This window comes from Grammomys surdaster, unplaced genomic scaffold (genome assembly GCF_004785775.1).
Source record: "Grammomys surdaster isolate TR1022 unplaced genomic scaffold, NIH_TR_1.0 125561, whole genome shotgun sequence".
NCBI classification, from domain to species: domain Eukaryota; kingdom Metazoa; phylum Chordata; class Mammalia; order Rodentia; family Muridae; genus Grammomys; species Grammomys surdaster.
In genome coordinates, this window is record NW_021620408.1 from 1,852,561 (window position 1) to 1,871,699 (window position 19,139).

General features: G+C 54.5%; 1 protein-coding gene across 7 annotated transcripts in view; it reads right to left on the bottom strand.

Moving 5' to 3' along the window:
• Positions 1-19,139, bottom strand: part of Src (SRC proto-oncogene, non-receptor tyrosine kinase) — a 67,650-nt gene that overhangs the window by 35,043 nt on the left and 13,468 nt on the right. The window contains exon 1 of one of the 7 annotated variants that reach the window (XM_028786563.1): positions 18,901-18,951. The exons of 2 other annotated variants lie outside the window; for them this stretch is intronic. The gene's annotated coding sequence lies outside the window, so the exon portion shown is untranslated. Of the gene's footprint in view, positions 1-9,066; positions 9,088-10,518; positions 10,538-12,240; positions 12,349-12,759; positions 12,806-18,900; positions 18,952-19,139 lie in introns of those variants that run through there. 4 more of the 7 variants (XM_028786561.1, XM_028786562.1, XM_028786566.1 and 1 more) reach the window with 4 other exon arrangements.

Consider the following 19,139-nt stretch of genomic DNA (forward strand, 5'->3'; position numbering starts at 1 on the left):
CTCAAGAGTCACGCCAAGATGGTTCATTATGAGTTCAGGGAATTACCATTGTGGTGTGACCCTAGACAGGCCACAGTTCATCTGGGCCACAGCCAGTATATGAGCACAAAGTCTTTGACATGTTCAGGATGAGGGAGTGATCTTGGTGAAACACTGAAGTGACAAGTTCTAATCTTACCCTAACCTCCCAAGGTCAGCTGGGCGGGCCCCCTCCTCCCTAGCAACAGACGGATGGGCCCTGAGAGGGGCTGCCAGCCGGCCCCTGCCCACGGTGCCCACTGTTCCCTGCCAACAGCTCTGATTGCTTCTCAACTCTGGGAACATGGTGCCCCCTCCTCCCCGCCCACACCCAGGTGGCATCTCCCTTGGGGACATGGGTGGGCAGGAACGCCAAGTGGCCAAGCCCAAGTGCATGAGCAGTTCTAAGCTCCTCCCCCACCCCTCAGCTCACAGGCGCCATCCCCTTCACTCTCTATGACCTAAGGACAATATTGAACATGAATGGGGGGCAGTGGTCAGACTTAACCCTCCTGCCTGCTGGGGGCCTGCTGCTTGCTCCATCTCCCTCCATCACCCTCCCGCCATTGCTTCACCCCTAAATGATCCTCCAGCCTCAGCACAGGCTGCTCCCTCCTCATGGGCTGCTCATGGTCAGATCCTGACCTCACCTATCCACACCCAGTAAAAAGAGGTAGTCTTCTTTATCTGGGCTAACAGAGCCCCACATCATGAGAATTAAGAGCTGAACCACCTAGGTTCAAAACCCAGTTGCAGCCCTTCCTTACTGTGTGAGCCTAGCAGTTTCTCTCCCTCTGCCTATATAATCAGGATATGAACAGCCTACTTTGAAGAATGGCCAAGAGAATGAAGGAAGTTCCTACCTGTGGGGCCCTAAGAATAGGCCCAAAGCCCAGAAAGCATATGCTGCATCCATCAGAACAGCAGCTACTGTGAACTGACCACATACTAAGCACTAGGCCCTGAGCTCAGCATGGCCACTGGCAGGTTGGTTTTATGAGGAGGAGGAGGCAGCTGGCAGAAGGACCGGTGGGCTTCGGGTAGATTACAAACTTGTGGCTACAGAGAAACATGTACATTGTGGAACATTGGAGATCTGCTTTAGCATGATGTGAGGGGGAGCAAGGGAGGGGCGGGCCAGAGGGTCTCCTATGGCTTCTCCATACAGAAAGAAGGTGGCTACAATACATGGTGAACGATGCCCGAGTACTCGGGTACTCCACAGACACCCATCTGCCCCTTGCCAGCATGTACTACAGCCCATCCTGGGCACCGGGTCCGCCCCTCAGCAACTCTGCCCCTCAGCAGCTCTGCCCCTCAGCAGCTCCGCCCCTCAGCAGCTCCGCCCCTCAGGACTTCTCCCTTCATGTTCTCCCTCCCCACCCCATTCCCCAGCTTCTCGCAGTTTCTCCAACACTCCAAGTATGCTCCACCCCCCACCCCAGCCCCAGTCAGGGCCTCTGCATTGCTGTTCTGCTCCCTAGGTTCTAACGCTGAGACGTGTAAGCCCACCCCACTCCCAGTGCCAGCCAGCCTTTAGTGTGGGCACCTTCCCTGCCGCAGGTACAGCCCATCTGTCTCCCAGCTGACATATCAAACCCCCTCACCATGTAGGGTCCATAGCAATTGGCTCCCTCTAACAGACCGTGCCCACTGAAGCCTTGTTTGCTGGTTTTCTGTCTGCCCTGCCAGTCAGCAAACACTGCAAAGACAGGGATTGTGTCCAGCTGGTTCTCTGATGTGTCTCCAGCCTCCAGAAGATTGTCCAGCGCATAGAAGTGCCTGTGTACATGGATGGATGCATGTATGCATGGATGATGACAGATGGATACATGGACAGACAGGAGAATCAACAGGTAGATAGATGGGTTAAAGGATAAACGGGTAGGTGAATGGGTAGATGTGCACACAGATGGGTCCCACTGAGAACTAAGCAGGTAGGTGATTAGGTAGGTGGACAGATGGATGGATGGATGGATGGATGGATGGATGGATGGATGAGTGGACAGATAAGTAGGTGGACAGGTGGGTGGGTGGTTAGGTATGTGGTTGGACCTACCTAGACCCTCCCCAGGAAGAAGAGGTAGCCTAGGCCACAGGTCTATCCATCCCCAGAAGCTAAGCCCCATCCCTGCTCTCCCTGGGTGAAGTCTCAGCAGAGGCTCTGACCACCCAACTTACACAGGCAATGTAAAATATAAAGCAACTCCAGTCCCCAAGCTCCACCCAGCACAGGCTGGGCCAGGAGCTGGATGAGTAAGGAGTGAGGCAGGAGTGGGGGTGGGGGAGCGGATCAAGGGCCAGGGCTGTCAGAACACGCCTGGTCCTGCATTCTCAGTACAAGCTGCTGGGGGTTGAAAAGCCTCAAACTGGCTCTGTCGGTGCCACTGTGGAGAGCGTCTGCAGGCTCCAGCCGGCCCTGACGAAAGTGGAGGGAAGACACGAGCTAAGCAAGTGAAAAGTGGGGCTCGCCACAAGCCCAGGACAGGCAGACTGGACTTTTTGCTCACTGCCAGACCTCAGCCCCTGACCTGTGCCACGGAGAACAAGATCTCTTCCCAGGAGGCTGCATCCTAAACCTAGACACGTAGACAGCCTAAGTGTCCACCCTGCAGGCCTCAGGCTGTGGCCCCCCACCCCAGGCCAGACGCGATGTAACCTCAAAGTTGTAATTTACTTTCAAAAAGATCACACACACACACACACACACACACACACACACACACACACACTGTTTTGTTTTGGTTTTATAACTCAAAAGACTCCCTGGAGCATGAACCACATAGATGACAATGTTGAGTGACAATGTCAAGAGGCTGCAAACCCCTGCCTGTGCAGACAGCCCAGAGCCAGGAAGTGAGCGGAGCCTGCAGGGGGAGGGGAGGGGCGGGGCTAGGTGGTAAGTGACCTGGCTCACAGTGCTGACCTGTTCTGCCAGATTAGGAGGCCTTCTGCAAACTGTGGTGCCCTTCTGGGTTGTTTCCTCATGTAGAGAGAGGCTTTGGCTCTGATTGTAGGGACCTTCGACCCCAAGGTACTGAGATATTGAAAGTCCCAGCCCTACTCCAGCCCAGCTGTGGCCCTCACACACCCGCAATGAGGAGGCTTTCCCCAAAGGGCTGGGAAGGAGACACTATGAAGAGCAGAGGAAACTGAGGCTCAGCTCCCACAGCAGGATAGAGTCGAGCTTTCTCAAGCCCAGAGGTATACTGAGCAGACTCCACTTCTTAAGGCAGAAATGGGTATACTTTAATATTGCTGTCTGGGACTTGGGGACCAGGGTCTGTATAAAGCCATAGGTCCCCCTAGGCCTTGAGAGCCCAAACCTAGCCCTGCCCAACTATGTGATCCTGGCCTTGGTTTCCTGTCCTCAATAGCTTGGTTCCAAACCTTGTCAGTAGTCCTAGCTCCAAACACTTGCTGAACTCCCTGAACCCACTTCCCTTCCTTCTCTCACGCACCTCCATTTTGGAGAAGAGATGCCAAGATGAACCCTTCATGACCTCCTCATGGGTCTTACTCTCTAAACGAAAGGTCCCTATTGGGGACCACACCAGCACTCACCTTTCCCTCATTTCCCTCTAGTGCACAGGTCAATAGCTCCTCCTTCCCTGGAAACAGCATGCTCCTGCCTCAGGACCCTTGCACATGCTACTCCTGCCTCAGAGCCCTGACACATGCTGCTCCTGCCTCAGAGCCCTGGCACAGGCCATTCTCTGCCCAGAGTTTACTCCAACCCCCCACCCCCTCCATTTCTCCATGACTCCCTCACTTTCCTTGGGTCTTCAGGACGAATGCCACCTGCTCCAATGAGCGTTCCAGCCAACTCCCCTCTCTCCCAGACTCAGTTCAAAAGCGACCTTTCCAGGAGACTTAAGGACCCTCAACCTCGACAGAGGGCCTCCACTCTTCTTTCCTGGCCTGAACCTTCACTCTGATGGCAGCAGTCTCTGGATGAGGACAGGGCCACATCTATTCGCTCACAGCTGACTCTTGTGTATTAACACTCCCCACACATAGCTGGGGCAGTTTTGAACACCTGCAGGACAGAGCAGATGGTGTAGCCAAATAGCGCAGGCCCAGGAAGGGGAGAAGGTTCCTGGAGTAAAGAATAGAAGACAGACAGACAAACGGAAAGACTGATGGCTGAATGGAAGGATGAATGTTGGAAGGCACAGGGAACCCACAGTAGGCTCCGGATTTGCCAGGGATACCTGGGCTCCTGAGAACTGGCTCAGACCGGAGAGAGATGTTGAGCTTCCCAGCCAGAGCAGCCAGGCTGTGCAACCCACTGGGTTCCCACCCTTGACCTCAGAAAGCTCCTCTCAAGGGATGGAGTGTAGAGGAGGAACACACAGTCATGCTCTCCAGGGAGGGGGTTCCCAGGCTCCATCTGTCTCCCCACAAAGGGGCTTTGTCCTTGGAGCTAAGAGCTCAGGGCGCCCGGAAGCTGCCCCTTGGCAGCCCAGCAAGGCCGTGGCTCTGAGCCAGGCTCTCCCAGGACTGTACCACTCTGGATACAACCCTCCAGAGGACAGCCTCTATTTCTGTGAGGGGAGAAACTGAGGCTCGGGAAGGCAAAATCACTTAGTCAAGCTCTCCCAGCTGGAATCGATGTGAAGCTTCAAACAATTCTGCTGTTCTGGGATCCCACAGTAGATAGCTCTCAGACCATCAGGAGCTTAATAGAGGGCGGACTGTGTTCCCTGGAGGCTCACCCAAAAGGAAGGAGGCTGGGACCTGGACCAGAGTCCACTTTAGGTGCCTGGGGTACCCACCATAGGACCCCCCCATTTCCTGAGGGATAGTGTTACCAAGAGATTCAGAAACAGGGAACTGTGGCACCCCTCCTTACCCCCCTCCCCCAGGTTCTTAATATTCCTAGACACAGCCACTCAGCAGGGCTCCCCTGGCCACGGCAGCAAGGCCACACTGCCTGAGCCAGGCATGACCCATAGAACTGGATACACCCATCTTCCCAGGGGCCTCCCATCCCATAAGGCTGCTTGTAAACAGCATAAGCTTGGGGTGTGCACAGAGGGCACCAGGTCCAATCTCAGCTTCCAGCGCTCATAACAAGCTCACAGGCTACGTCACAAGGCCCTGATGAGGCTCCTCAGAAGGCCGGCCTCTGTCCTCTGCCCTGTCTTAAGCCCCAGCTCCATCCTTCTCTGTTCTCCACCACCTACAACACTGAGTGTGCAGGACGAACCAGAACCAGGCTCGTTCTCAGCATGAAACATGACCCAAAGCTCCACAGCCCCAGGCTATGCATGAGTGCGCATGCGCACACACATGCACGCACGTGTGCACACACACTCTCCAGGCTGCACATACAAGCACACACTTTACTCCCTGGGTTCCCTCTGTCTAGCATGCCCTCACCCTTCTCTTTCTCATCCTTCAAGACCTAGGTGACCTTCCTTCCCAGAAGCCTCCTTGGCATTGTTAGGCTGCCATCATTCCTATGGCACCTAGCTCACAGCAGAGAAAACAGCAGGGTCTGTAATTGGCTCCAGAGCACAGCTTCCAGTGGCGCCAAGACTGATCATGTTGTCCTGCCCTCCATAGTACATCTCCCCTCAGAGCCCTGGAGCAGCCTCCCGTGCCCCACCCCCACCCCACCCCACCAGGTGTTCGTCCCATCACTGGCTCAGCTGCCATCACTTGCTAATCATGGACAGGAGCCCAGGGGCAGAGGCCCAGGCAGCACCAACGGTTGCCAAGGCCTATTCTGACCATGATGCCCATGGATGTAAGGTGTGGGCAGAGTGGGTGGTGGGGGAGCTGCCTGCAAATGGCCAACTGGTAACCAAACCCACGTTGCTTCTAAAACTAGGGCACAGGATTGAAACGGGAACAGCAGAATTGTCCCCAAATATAACAGTAGCTCATCTGGTTCCGGCTTTGGGAACACCTGGAGGGGTGGGGGTAGGGCGAAGGAGACAAATCCTGCAGTGAGGTCCCTCAAGCCCCCTGTGGGTCTCAGGCTGCCCCCACCAGTAACCCTTCGATCACACATCCTCTGCCTCAGCAATCTCCCCTTCCTGCCACCATGACCACTGAGGGAACTTCCTACAGGCGTAAGATATTTAGGGAGCCAGCCCAAGGGAAAAAGCTGCTGCCTCCTGATATGGACGAGGGAGAAGCCATTTACCTGGATGCCCAGCAGAGGCAGGCGGAACAGTGCTGGCTTCAGTCTCCCTTGGGGACTAGGTACAGCTCAGAACAAAGTCCATAGGGCACAGCAGGGCCACCTGGGCAGTACAGGAGTCCCACCCTGCCCAGGGTGACAGATGGAGGAGCCATTTCAGTGAGATGCTGTCTCCTGCCAATCATCCAGCCACCTGAGTGGATCTCTTCAGATGGGTGGGAAGGTGGGCATGATCTGCCTCTCACAGAATCCTTAGAAGAAAGCTCCAAGTTTCACCCCTTCAGTGCTATGTGACCCCAGGCAAATCACTTAACCTCTCTGATCCATCTAGGTGCTCATAGGGGAAGACAGACTCAAGACTCAGGACAATAAGGGTGTCCTAGCTGCCCAAGCAGGGAGAACACCCAGCAGGAGCCAAACTTGAGGCCAGCTTCCTCATCTGTCAAATGAAGGTGATCACTGGGTTCTGTCTCCCTCATAGACCTGCTGGAGTGCACAGGTAACTACACAGAAGTGCTTTGTAAACTATAAAGTGCTGTACCCTTGGGAGTCGTAATCACCACACATTCCCTTAGAAGCAGAGAAAACCAGCCTAGAGGTGGGGTCTGTCAAAGATGGAGCCTTGAGGGATGACAGAGAAAGGATAGAGGAGGCTCAGGGGAAAGACTGACGGTAAGGAGAGAGCCAGGGGTACTTTAGCTACTGAAGAGTTTGCTCGACAGTAGGGTACCTAGCCAGCTGTGATGGCGGATCCTAAAAATCACAATCCTCAGAAAACAGAGGAAGGAGAATCAGCCCTGCCAGTCTGGGCCACAAGATGAGTTCCAGCTCAGTCTAGGCTAGACAGCAAGAACTTGTGTCAGACACACCCCCAATAAAAGAACAGGGACCTTCACAGGAATGGAGGACCTGTACAGGCAAAAGCAGACAGGAAACCAGCTAGTGGCTCACAGCGCCTGCGGGGTAACCCACAACAGAGACACAACAGAGAAGAGAGGCTGGGTCTGAGGATAGAACTCTGTCTAGACCGGGGACATCTCCAGGAGACATGCAGAGGCCCGACCCCTCTCTGAGCCTCTGTTTGTCTCCACCAGAGACAAGGGAAGTGCAGCTTATACCCAGGCCCAGATGCAAAGCACCCACTGCCCAGATAGCAGATACCTCCTAGGGAGGACCCCACAGGGTAAGGAGGTTCTTGGGCACTGGAGGTCATGGGATGGACATATGATCAGGTTCTAGGAAGGACAAGGAGGGGTGGGAGCTGGCCTCAGAGTAGCTAGATGGAGCTGGCAGGCTGCACTCAATGCAATCCTTCCTAGACACACAGGCCAAGACAACCACAGACCAAGGTGGCAGGTGCCAGCCCAGAGGGTTCCCAGATCAATTTGCCTTTCTGGCTCACCACAGAATCACCTTCCGTCACAGCATGAGAACACCCTGAGTGGGCTCTGTGCCCAAGCACTGGACATATACTAGCATGCCTGATAGTCAGGCCACCTTCTCAGAGATATGGTAGAGCTACACAGATTGGAGAAACTGAGGCACGGAGCAGTCATCTTCCCCACCATGATACAACAAAAGGGCTCCCATGTCAGAATTCAAACCCAGAGCCAACTGCCTTCCTAGGCCTCACTACTACCAGGAGATCATGCAACTGGACCATCCAATACCCACCAGCCATGATTACAAACCCAGGAAGTCAGGGAACCCGTACTCTGCCTAAGAAAGATACCAACCGCAGTGGGGACACTCAGCAGGAACCAGATAAACACAGTCACCCAGACTGCAGATATCCAGGCCCATATCTCACTAGCTGGATGGCTATGGCCACCTTAGCTTCCCCAAGCTCCTGTTCTTCTTCCACATAATAGGGATAAAAGTTCCACCCATTCCCGGACAGGAAACAGATAAAGTGGGTCACTCTGCTGTGGTCCATCTCTGGAGAACTTAATGTGTGGATACTGACAGCAGATAAACTCGAGTGGAGGCCACAAGTTGGACAGAGTGGCCTGAGAGAAGCTATCAGGCCCCAGCAGGATCCCCATGCTTCCTGGTGCTACTCCAACCCTGTTTCCAGCCCCCAGTGTCCGACTCAGTTGAGCTGGCTGCATGGTCCAGCAGCCCAAGGAAGCCTAAAGACCCATGGCTACCATTACCAATAGCTGGCAGACACCCTCCACCCATCCCAGACCTGCCCTGCCCCACCCAAACCCAGGCAGGACCCTGTCTCAGGTTCTCAAAGAAGAGACAAGCTCCATGGTGAGACGAAAAGAGGAAGAAACAAACCACAATCTTTCAATTTCTTCTTGCTTCCAGCTTCTCCTTTCTAGAACTCGTCTGAGTAGTCCTAGGGGGAAGTCACTTGCCCAGACTCCCATAGCAAGGAATGGAAACACAGGGCTTCTGGCTCCCTGCTCTGGGATTCTCCCTAATTGCCTGGTCCTCTAGTCAGAGCAGCTGGCAGTAACAGGCTCACAGGCAGGCTGACTGGTGAGGATTGTCCTACATCAAAAAGACATTAGCATTTTCTTCCTAGCTTGGCTAACTTGCTCTGGGTCTTTCTCCTTCATTCACACTCTCCACCTCCCCAACACACATATAGTAAAGAGAGAAGGTCTGGATAGATCAGGAATGACAAACTCATAGCACACAGACAATGGCTGCTAAGCTTCTGTCCAGCGCAGACATTATGAATCTATCACAGCACTGTTTCCCATGAAGCCAACACTGGACCTCAGAACGCAGCCCGACACCCCACTTCAGCTTATGAAATTGGAGTCAGGACTTCTTGTCTGAGCCAGAGAAGAGAAAATATATATTGTACAGTGACTGTCAATAGATTAAGCTGTTAGGATTACCATAGGAAAGAGTCTGTGACTTGACTCTAGGCTTACCAGTAGAATGAGCCTTGAACAACTGTTCTCCCCTAAGAGAGCGGGATCCCAGCCTCTCCTTGGCTCAGTCAGCTGCAAGTCCATTTTACAGCTTCGCCCTTGTGTCACAGGACAAGAGTCAACTGCTAGAGGAGGCAAGAGCTCAGTCTATGTCCGGCTCTGCCCTGGCCACATTTCTTAGGTCCTGATGTGTCAAGTACCCCATGTCCACCCTCTTGAGACATCCAGGGAACCACGAGTCACTGCTGTACTTTATGAAGAAAGTGAGGCCCTTCAAAGTGGATGGGGCCTCTCCCCAGAGAGCCAGAAAGGCTTTCTCCAGGGAGATGAAGAGAGCACGGGAGGCCTGAGATGCTGTGAAGTCTGATGGGCCACAGAGGGGCAGGAGGACTCCAAACTGAGGCTATGGTTCACAGTGAGGCCTCCACACAGGGCCTCTACAAGATTCTAAGACTCCAGGAGCACCAGATTATAAATGTGGACTTCAGAGCCCTATAGCCCATCCCTGGCTGTCACCTGGGAAGCCCTAGGCATGTGGCCTCCTCTCTCTAGGTCTTATGGTTTACATTCAGAAAGCCAGACCATCTCCTGTGTACCATCCCCAGCTCAGCTTCCTGGCACAGAGATGCCAGGGCTCACGGTACCCAGCACACTGGTGTCCTTTACTGTGAACATCCTCTTATAGCAAGCCCTGCCCAAACTGGGACCTTCAGACCCATGCCAACTCCCGCTTGAGGCCATGGCCACACAGACGGCAAGGCTGAGCCTAGAGATACTAACAGACTTCTCGATGCCACATACAGCAAACAGGTCTCATTTTCTGTACAGTAACTAATTCTGGGCGCAGAGCCTTCTCTCAACCCTACCTGGAAAGGGAGAGATGGTTGGTCTTTCTGTGATGAAGAAACCAAGTCTCAGAAAGAGACAATGAAGGACCCAAAGACACAGCAAATAGTATGGCCAGCGGTCAGAACTTGAACTCAGGCCTGTCAGATGCACAAGCAAGAGCGCCAGTTTCCTGATTGAGCATGCCTGCTCGCCCAAGCTTCCCCTCACGCTGACCCAACCCTGCGCTACACTTCCTGAACCCTGGGCTCTCACTGCCCCTGGCTTGCTAGGTTGAACTCCTATTATACCTTCAAAATCCAGCCTCATACACCTCCTCCCCCTGAGACCTGATCAGGACTCCCACAGAATATGGGAGTCCGGACTACACATATTCTATTAGCTCTGTGCCTTGGCCTCCAGCTTAATCTGGTTCAGACAGAGGCTACCCGTCAGCTCCCTATGTACAAACAGAGGCCAAGATCCTCATCAAGACTTCTAGGGGCCTCACAGGGAGCAGCCCTATTGATAGCAGGCCTTGTTAGATCACCCTATCTCATAGCTCTCTCTTTGGTTCTCCACAACAATTATACACACACACACCTCAGGGCCTTTGCACATACACACCTCTCTCTGCCTGGCACAACTTCCCCAGCTTCATGCCCAGACACCTCCTACACTCCTCCTTCAAGATTCCTCTTTTCCCCAGGCCTTGACCTTGTCACAGTCACAATTATATAGTCATTTATCTGGCCACTTGCTCGATACATGGCCTATCCCCCACACTCCAGTTTCTAGGAGCCAAGGACCTGCTCACAGTTTCCCAGCAAGTCCCCAGGCAGATGATCTTCTGAATAGAAAGGAAGAACACTGGCCCAGCTGCATTCTTGGCTGGCTGGCCACTGCTCCCCCCCCCCCAGCTCAACCCCCTCCTCCGGGAAGCTGTGTGCTCCTCCTACCACAGAGCTGCTCAACAAAGTTCCCAGGCCCTGGTGCATAGCATGTGCTAAATGCACAATAAAAGTCAGCAGAGGACCAGACGGACAGCAAGAACAAAAATTATTTAACAGTGTCCTTCCTAGATCCTGGGGGCTTAGAGGAGCGAGACCACGCCCCATCCCCACCCTCAGATGACCATCAGGGGAGAAGCCCAAAGAGGAGCCAGCCTATATACTGGAGGCTGGTGGGGAGTGGGGGCGGGGTGTTGGGGAAAAGGGAGAGATAGGGTTGCCCTAAGGCTGGGATAAACAAGAATGAACATGAGATGGGGGGCAGGGGGGTGGAGCACAGCACACCTAGCATGCATTCTCAGTGTGTACCCCAGGATGCAGACAGATCAGCTGAGAGGTGACACACTGTAAATCACTTCCCTTGTGGAAAGGTTCCCTCACCAGGACACACCCCATCTCCAGTAGGGCCATAAGTCTCTGCCAGGTGCGGGAGATATGGAGGGAACCTTTTCCAACAATGCCTTGTGCCTGACCTAAAACTACACAGCCTTCACCGTCACCGCAGGTTAAAGGGCAGCCAGACAGCTCCTCAGGAAAGGTAGGCTCCGGTTCTAGCTGCAGACCAGGCTAGACCCAGGAGGAGTTCACTGGATATCAGTAGCTCTGGTCATTACTGCTCCGTTTTCTTTCCTGACTTGCCTTTCTGTGGTTCCTTGGCTAGCACCAAGGCCTTGAACAGGCTAAGCCTGTGCTCTACCACTGACCTACCTCACTACTGATCAATCCCCCTGACAGGCTTGAGGCCAAAGGGAACCCAAAGCTGACTACACCACTCTTCTGGAGGGGCTCTAGGGCACCCTTTGAGGCACAGAGTTACCCACTTCTGCAGGCAGCTGTGCCACAGATACCTCAACCATCCTGTGCAAGCTCCAGGGTGGGACTCATTTATTAAGGGCCCCCCCCCAACCCCATATATGCCAAATCCTAAGCTGCCAAAGTGCGGAGAATAGTCACCTGAGGACTGATGTAAAGAGTCCAAGGGGCAGTCCCTGGCTCAGATCACTCAGGAAAACAAGAAATCAAGATACCTGGACTTCATAAGGTTGGGAAGAGGCTCCCGCCCCCCACCCCCGTGTCCACCTTGGTAACTGAATCTGATCTCCACCCAGATGGTGCCACCACCGCCTTTATTGGGCAGTCTGTTCAGGGACCCATAAGCCTCACACACCTCTGTCCACCTTTCTAATCTGAATGCCCCAAAGGTTTAAGGGATACCCAGAGTGAGTCCCGTCTGTTCAGCCCACCTACCAGGAGGCCCGGGGCTCATAGAGCTAAAAGCAGCTGTCCCCAAGACACACAGCATGACAAGTGGTGGTCCTAGTAGGGGACATAAACTCACCTCCAGTACCTGCCTGGGTGGGCAAGCGGACCTGGTGGTGGTAGTGAAATCCCAAAACTTTTGCCAACTTCTGAGCCCATCGGTCGCTGGGCCTGCGCAGGGGCGAGGTTGGGGGCTGGGGAGGAGGGGGACGAGGACAGGGTGGCCCGGTCTCTTCCAGGCCAGCAGCACCAGGCCCTACCCAAGGCCCCAGTGAGACCTAAGGAGGTAGTGTGGCCCTCCAGGCACCGCTTCCCCGACACCCACCCCACCCCCACCACCCACACGGGGCCGGGGGCGCCGGGCCCGGCAGCCGCGATCCCGGGCGGCGCCGATCGACCGGGTTTCCAAATGTGGCCTAACCGAGCCGGGGACTCTGCGGCCGAGGGTCCCCGCGCTCCGGTGTCCCCCGCACCCCACCCGGCCTCCCCCGCGCATCCCAACAAAAGGCCGCGGCGGGCAGCTCCCGGGCCGCGGCGGAGAGTGGGCAGGGCGGGAGCCCGCAGCAGGGCGCGGGGCCGGCGGGGCGGGGGCGCTCACCTGCGCGGTGACCGCGAGCTCCGGACGCGCCCGGGCGGACCCCAGCGGGTCGCGCGGCGCTGGCGGGCGGCGGCCTGGCCGCTCCGGCGGGGCGGCCGGCTGGATTCCGGGCCGGGAGAGACAGACCGAGAGAAAGGGAGGCGGCGGCGGCGGCGGTGGCGGCGGCGAGGGGGAGGGAGCGCGCGGGAGGAGGGGCCGCGGCCGCCGCGAGCCGGAGAAAGGAGGAAGCGCGGACCCGGGCCCCGCCGGCGACCCGGAGGACCTGCTGTGCGAGCCGGGCCCGGGCCTCCCGCCCCCCGCCCCCCCCCCCCCGCCCCGCCCCCCGGGGGGGCCCCCCCCCCCCCCCCCCCCCCCGCCATGCGCCGGGCTCGGCCTCCCGGGACCACGTTAGGGTTCCACCCTAGCTACCTGAGCTACACACCGGTGGCTAGCACTATTCGCAGACACGGAAACTGAGGCACTGGCCACACTAACCTTGACCTGAGTGTGTCTAATCGGAGACTGGGAAGGAACGAAGGGACAGGGAAAGAGTGAGGGGGAGAGGCAGTATTATTAAATGTATCAAAATGTATCCAAAGGCGAAACAGTGGCTCACTATGTGGCCCAGGCTGGCCTTGAACTTGCGGAGCCTCCAGACTCTGCCTATGGAAGGCAGGAACTTGCGGGCCGAGCTCAATTAGGCCAAGCCTAAATTCACTTTCAATGCATAAGGAGACCATGTACACGGGCAGTGTATATGTTGCCAGCCACTGAGGATGGCAAAACTAACGGAACAGGAAGTAGAGAAGAAAAATGGGACAAGCAGGATGGGATGTGGTTTCAGGCTGGTCTCAAAGACCACCAGGTTCTAGGGCTGCCCGTTGGCGGTCCGGGAACATCTGTGTTTTTCTCCCATTCTCTCTGGAAAGATAGGCCTGACCAGCTCTCCACCAACTCCATGTTCCTTCCTTGAAAGTGCTTCCATCTCACAGAGAGGAAACTGAGACCCAACCAGGTTCATGTGGCACAGGCCTGGGCTTCCGACAAAGATCCCTCCTTGAGGGCAAGTCCTCCGTCATCCTAGAATGTAAGAGGCTCAAGCCCCAGGGTACAGCTATATCTTCCAAGAGACCAGGAAAGGGCAAAGCTTTGAGTCAGACTGATCTGAGTTCACATCTAGGCCAGGTGCCTCAGGGTGTGTTCCTTCCATTAGCTTCCTGTTCCTGCCCCTTCTGTTATGAAGAAGTAGTGGGCAAGACTGAAGATTTGAGGGCCGCAAGTGTGGCCAGGATAGCCCACTGGGGCCAGAAGAAGGGATGAGACTGCTCAGGGTTCCTCATGAACAGCAGGCAGACTAGCCACTCCTGTTTAAGGCTTGCTTAAAGATTAACGCCAGTTTCCCAGGACTCCCCTGGGCAGGCTCTGGCTGGAGGAGCAGGTTTCTCCGCCCTCCTCCATGCCTAAGACTTGTCTAATGGCCTTTACTAGCCACTCTGGGCAGAAGGGAGGGTGGATACTCTTCCTGTGAGGTGCTGGGGCTGGCTCGCAGCGGCAGCTTGGAAGAACTTACTGAGCAGTGTCCTTCCCTGTGCCATCCTTGGTGATGTCAGACCTGGTGTCAGCCTCAGGAAGTATGTTCTACTTGGAAATGGGGAAATTTGACAAGTAATGCATTAGTTTTTTTCTTCCAGAGAGTTGGTTGTTAACTATTTGCCAAATGTATCACTACATCTATCCCCCAGAAAGTCAATAGAAAGGTCTGGGTGTTTCTAGAACTAAGAAGATGGAAAGCTTCAAAGCATAAACTTTGGACCGACAGGCTAAGGTTGAAGCCTCCGCTCTACCATTTTTGCAAATATATGCATGACCTAGAGTATGCTGTTACTTACCCTGAGCCTCAGTATGCCGACAGCCCGCACAATGGGTAAGGCTTCCGTGAGGAGACAGACAGGTGAGGTAGGTTTGCACCGATAAGTTCTCACAGCCTTACATAGAAGACTGGTGTTGGCTCTGCTGCTGACAGAGCCTCACTCCTGGGACTACCTCTAGCTTTGAGGGCAGAGTAACATCGGAGCTTCTCAGAGGAAAACACCCAGCACAATGGTTTCATTATTGAGCTTTCGGAGGACTCTTTGTTTTTAACCATCCCTCCGGGTTTCAGACTGTTAATCCCCACCAGGAATGCCCACCCCTACCACCATCCTCCCCATCCTCCCAGGCCTTCATGATCCTGGGTAAGGGCCATGTCCTCTAGGACATGCTTCTAGACACACCCCTGATAGAGACACAACCCAAGTCTATTCTGGGTGTGTCTGTTTGTACCCTGAGGTCAGGAGCCATGGCTTGGCCTATGCCCAACATAGAGTGGTCACTGGCCAGCTGGCTGAAGAAAACACACTGACGTGGCGTCCACAGACTCTACAAGTACAAGTTCCAATCTTTCTATCACTGACTATGGTCCTCCTTCTTCGGGCCTCAGTTACTCACCAGTCAAATGGGAACGACCATCCCCATTGCAGGGTATGATGGGAGGGTTACTGGTCTGGCCCGGCAGACAAATCATGTCCCTTCTTTTGCTCTTGTTAGTAAAGCAGTCACTTACTGCTTCGTGCCTGTACATCAGTCTATGAAGCATACGGAGCCAGACTCGGACCATCCCAGAACCAAACACTAACACCCCCCCCACCCCACCCCACCCACCCTCTGTAGCTCACACTGGCCTCACTCAAACTTTTGACAATCCTCCTGTCTCAGCCTCCCAGATGGGAAGACACAGGCAGAAGCCATCTTGTGTAGCTTTGGCAAACTCTACTTGTGTGGATGTTGTCAAAAAAGGATAGCAAGCACTTCTAGACGTGGAGGATGTGTCTGTCAGTGGGACAGAGCACTTGATGTGCAAACACGAGGATCCGAGTCTGGATCTCCAGCCAGGCATGGCCATACACACACACACACACACACACACACACACACACGTAAAACCCCAGATTAGAGGGCTGAGCCGGGCAAATCCTGAGAGCTCACTGGCCAGCAGATCTAGCCCAAAAAGTGAGAATCAGATTCACTGGCAGACCTTGCCTCAAAGGAATAAGGAGATGGGCAATCAGAGAAGATGCTGGACAGCCTGCTGTGGCCGCCACATATTGCACACGTGACATAGACATTGGTTTTTAAAGCGTTGGTTATAGTAGTGATGTTTCAGGCCCTTCCTTCCTCTGTGGTGGTAAAAGCCTAACGGCAGGATACAGGTACTGTAGATCCTGAAGGCCCTCACATGCAGTGGACCCATGGGTCAAGGCTGTCCCTGTCATGGGATGAAGGATAATTCCCATCCTCTTAGGAGCCTTGGTGGTAGCTCATCTACAGAGCCCAGCCGGAGCCTAGCTCACCCTCCCAGTAGTGACCAGGAAACCAGACCCATCCAAGTCTTCCCAAGGAATCCTAACCCAGCCCCACCACACATGGCCTCTGTGAGTCTTCTATTTGAAGTCACCAAGCTAGAAAGTACAGGATAGAGTGGACTATGGGCCGGTTGCAGGCTCCAGCCTGAGGCTCTGAAATGAGGCTGACCTTTCTTCCACCTGGTCTAAGACTTTACAGTGCTCCCCACTCCCACACCCCCAGTCCAACCTCTCTTCTGCTGGTACTTACTGAGCTTCTAGTAGACACCAGGGTGGAGGATATAGTCGTGAATGAGCCTGGCCTACTGAGTGAATTAGAAGAGCCCAAAGCAAGGAGCAGAGCAAGCACAGGGGGCTAAAAGGGTGTGGTGGGGCTCACCCAGCCTGTGCAGTCTGAAGAGTTGGTTACCAGGTAAAGGTAGGGCGGGGCAAATATGCAGGCAGAGGGGCTGGGTGGAGGATAGGGCTAAACACACTCTCACAATTGGAACTGTTAGCTGAACGGTGCTAGTGGAACACAGACAGAACAGTGGCCAGCTGAGGGTAGGAGGTACCTGCTACAGGAATGGCAAAGGTAAACCTGAGGTGAGTCCCAAAAACCCTTGGGCCTTTCCTGTGACCCAAGGAGAAGTCAAGACTTTCCTCCCAATAGAAGTGGGAACTCGTAGAGGGTGCTGGGCAGAGAAATGTAGCTGGGACAAGTAGAAAGGCAGGGAGGGGCAGTGGGACCCTTAAGCTGATGGCAGGTCCATCCAGAGTGCAGGAACACAGGTGAGGCAGATGCCTGGCCTTCTACGGAGTGTGTGTGTGAGCACAACCCGAGAGTGTGTCCACGGAAGAAATGTAGGAAATGAAGCCAACCTCTTGTGACCTAGAAAACAGCCGGAGCCATGAACAGCATCTCTTTAGAGGCTGGCACAGGGAAGTGTGAACCACTGGGAAGCATGGACCACTGGCAGGTCTGTCCTCCATCTACCCACTAACCAGGGAAGAGATAGGAAAGAATATGAGATCAAAAGCAGACAGGAGCCTGACTGGTCCGTCAACCTAGCTATTCAGGAAGCCAAGACGGAAGACTCACACTTCAGTGCCTGCCTACTGTGACAAGATCAGCCCAAGCAGCTTAGTGAGAACCTGCCTCAAACTGAAAAGTAAAACTTTCAACCCAAAATTTAATCTGTCTACAAGAAATGCAGGGATTGGGGGATCAGGCATAGACCGAGGGAAAGGCCAATCGATAACCCACCCAACTTGAGACCCAGCCCACAGGCAAGCACCAGTTCCTGACAATATCAATGATACTGTTATGCTTGCAGACAGGCATCTGGCATGGCTGTCCTCTGAGAAGCCTCACTCACCCACTGACTCAGACAGGGTCATATACCCACAGCCAAACGGTGGATGGAGCTTGAGGACTCTTATGGAAGAATAGGAGGAAGAATTGCTGCCCCTAAAGGGATAGGAACTCCACAGGAAGACCAACAGAATCAACTAACCTGGACTCTTGGGGCTCTCAGAGACTGAACCACAAACCAAAGAATACGCACAGGGTGGACCTAGGCTTCCCTACACGTATGTAGCAGATGTGCAGCTTCGTCTTCATGTGGGTCCCGAACAACTGGAGTGGGGACTGTCCCAAAAGCAGTTGCCTGTCTGTGGGATATGTTCTTCTAGCTGGGCTGCCTTGTCTGGCCTCAGTGGGAGAGGCTGCGCCTAGCCCCGACAAGCTGAGAGGAGAAGGGGAAGAGGGAATGAGGAAGGATTATGGGAGGGGGTGATCGGGAGGGGGGCAGTGAGCGCGACATAACGCGAATAAGTAAAAAAGAAATCTTAAAAACTGACTGAGATGTAGCTCACTCAGTAGTAAAGTAGCATGGTTATTTAGCATGCATGAGGGTCCCCGGTACTTGAGGAGGGGAGGTGTTAGATTTGCTCGTGGGAAAGTAGGGAGATGCCCTGTCCCACCAGGCCCTCAAGAAGGCCAAGTACCAAGAAACTTAATTGTTTATCCTATCACTCCCTAAGGCCCTAGAAGAAGAAGCCCAGAGAGGGTCAGACAGCTCCCCAAGGTCACCCAGAACAGAGGGGTGGAGACCTCTAGCCCAGGCCTCCTTCCTCTAGAATGTCTGGGAAGAAACATGAAAGAAATCAGGCCCTTGATCTACCCCCTCCCCCAGGCCTGACAGGAGGGCAGAGGGCAGGCCGGAAGTCTGCAGGAAGAGCAGAGATTCCCCCCCCCCCCTCAAGTGAGAGCGGCTTAGAAACCTGCGGAGGGAAAGGGCACTGGGGGTGGGGGGATTCCGGGTGGGGGCGGGGAGATAATTACAAAGACAATGCACTCAGTGACAGTGCCTACGTGTGGAGCCTCAGAACAGCTCTTTGTTCTTCCCTCGGAGAGGGGAGACACTGTCTTTCCTTGGAATGGATGAGAAAAGGGGCTTGGAGCCAAGTAGCTGGTGACACTGCACGAGTGACACCGGGAGGGAGTGCAGAAGTCTGGCGTCCCCAGCATTCTGAAATCTCTTGCTGGGAGCCTCCAGCTTCCCTCCTTCACACCTGAAGGAGAAACCCACCCAGGACCACCCTCCCTCCAGCCGCGTCTGCACCTCTGTAGATTCTGCTTTCCTCCTGAGAGAAAGGTGCGAGATCCTACCTGCTATCTATCTCAAAGAGAACAAGGAGGGCAACTCACTGGGCAGCGGACACACCGGACACAATACTTGCTCAGGTCAGGTGATCCAGGTCAGGGGTACCAACGCACCTTTGCCAACTTGTGTTCCTGGCATGGTGACATAGGAATGGCATCTCCCTGTGTTCTCGCTACTGGATTTAAGAATCTTGAGCAAAAGAGGAGACAGGTTTCAGTCAGCGAGGGAAGTCAGAGCAGGAACCTTGAAGCTGAGGCTGCAGAGGAGTGTACCCATAATGGGTGCACTAATTAGTCACTAATGAAGAAGATGCACCATAGGCTTGTCACAGGCCACTCTGGTGGGAGCATTT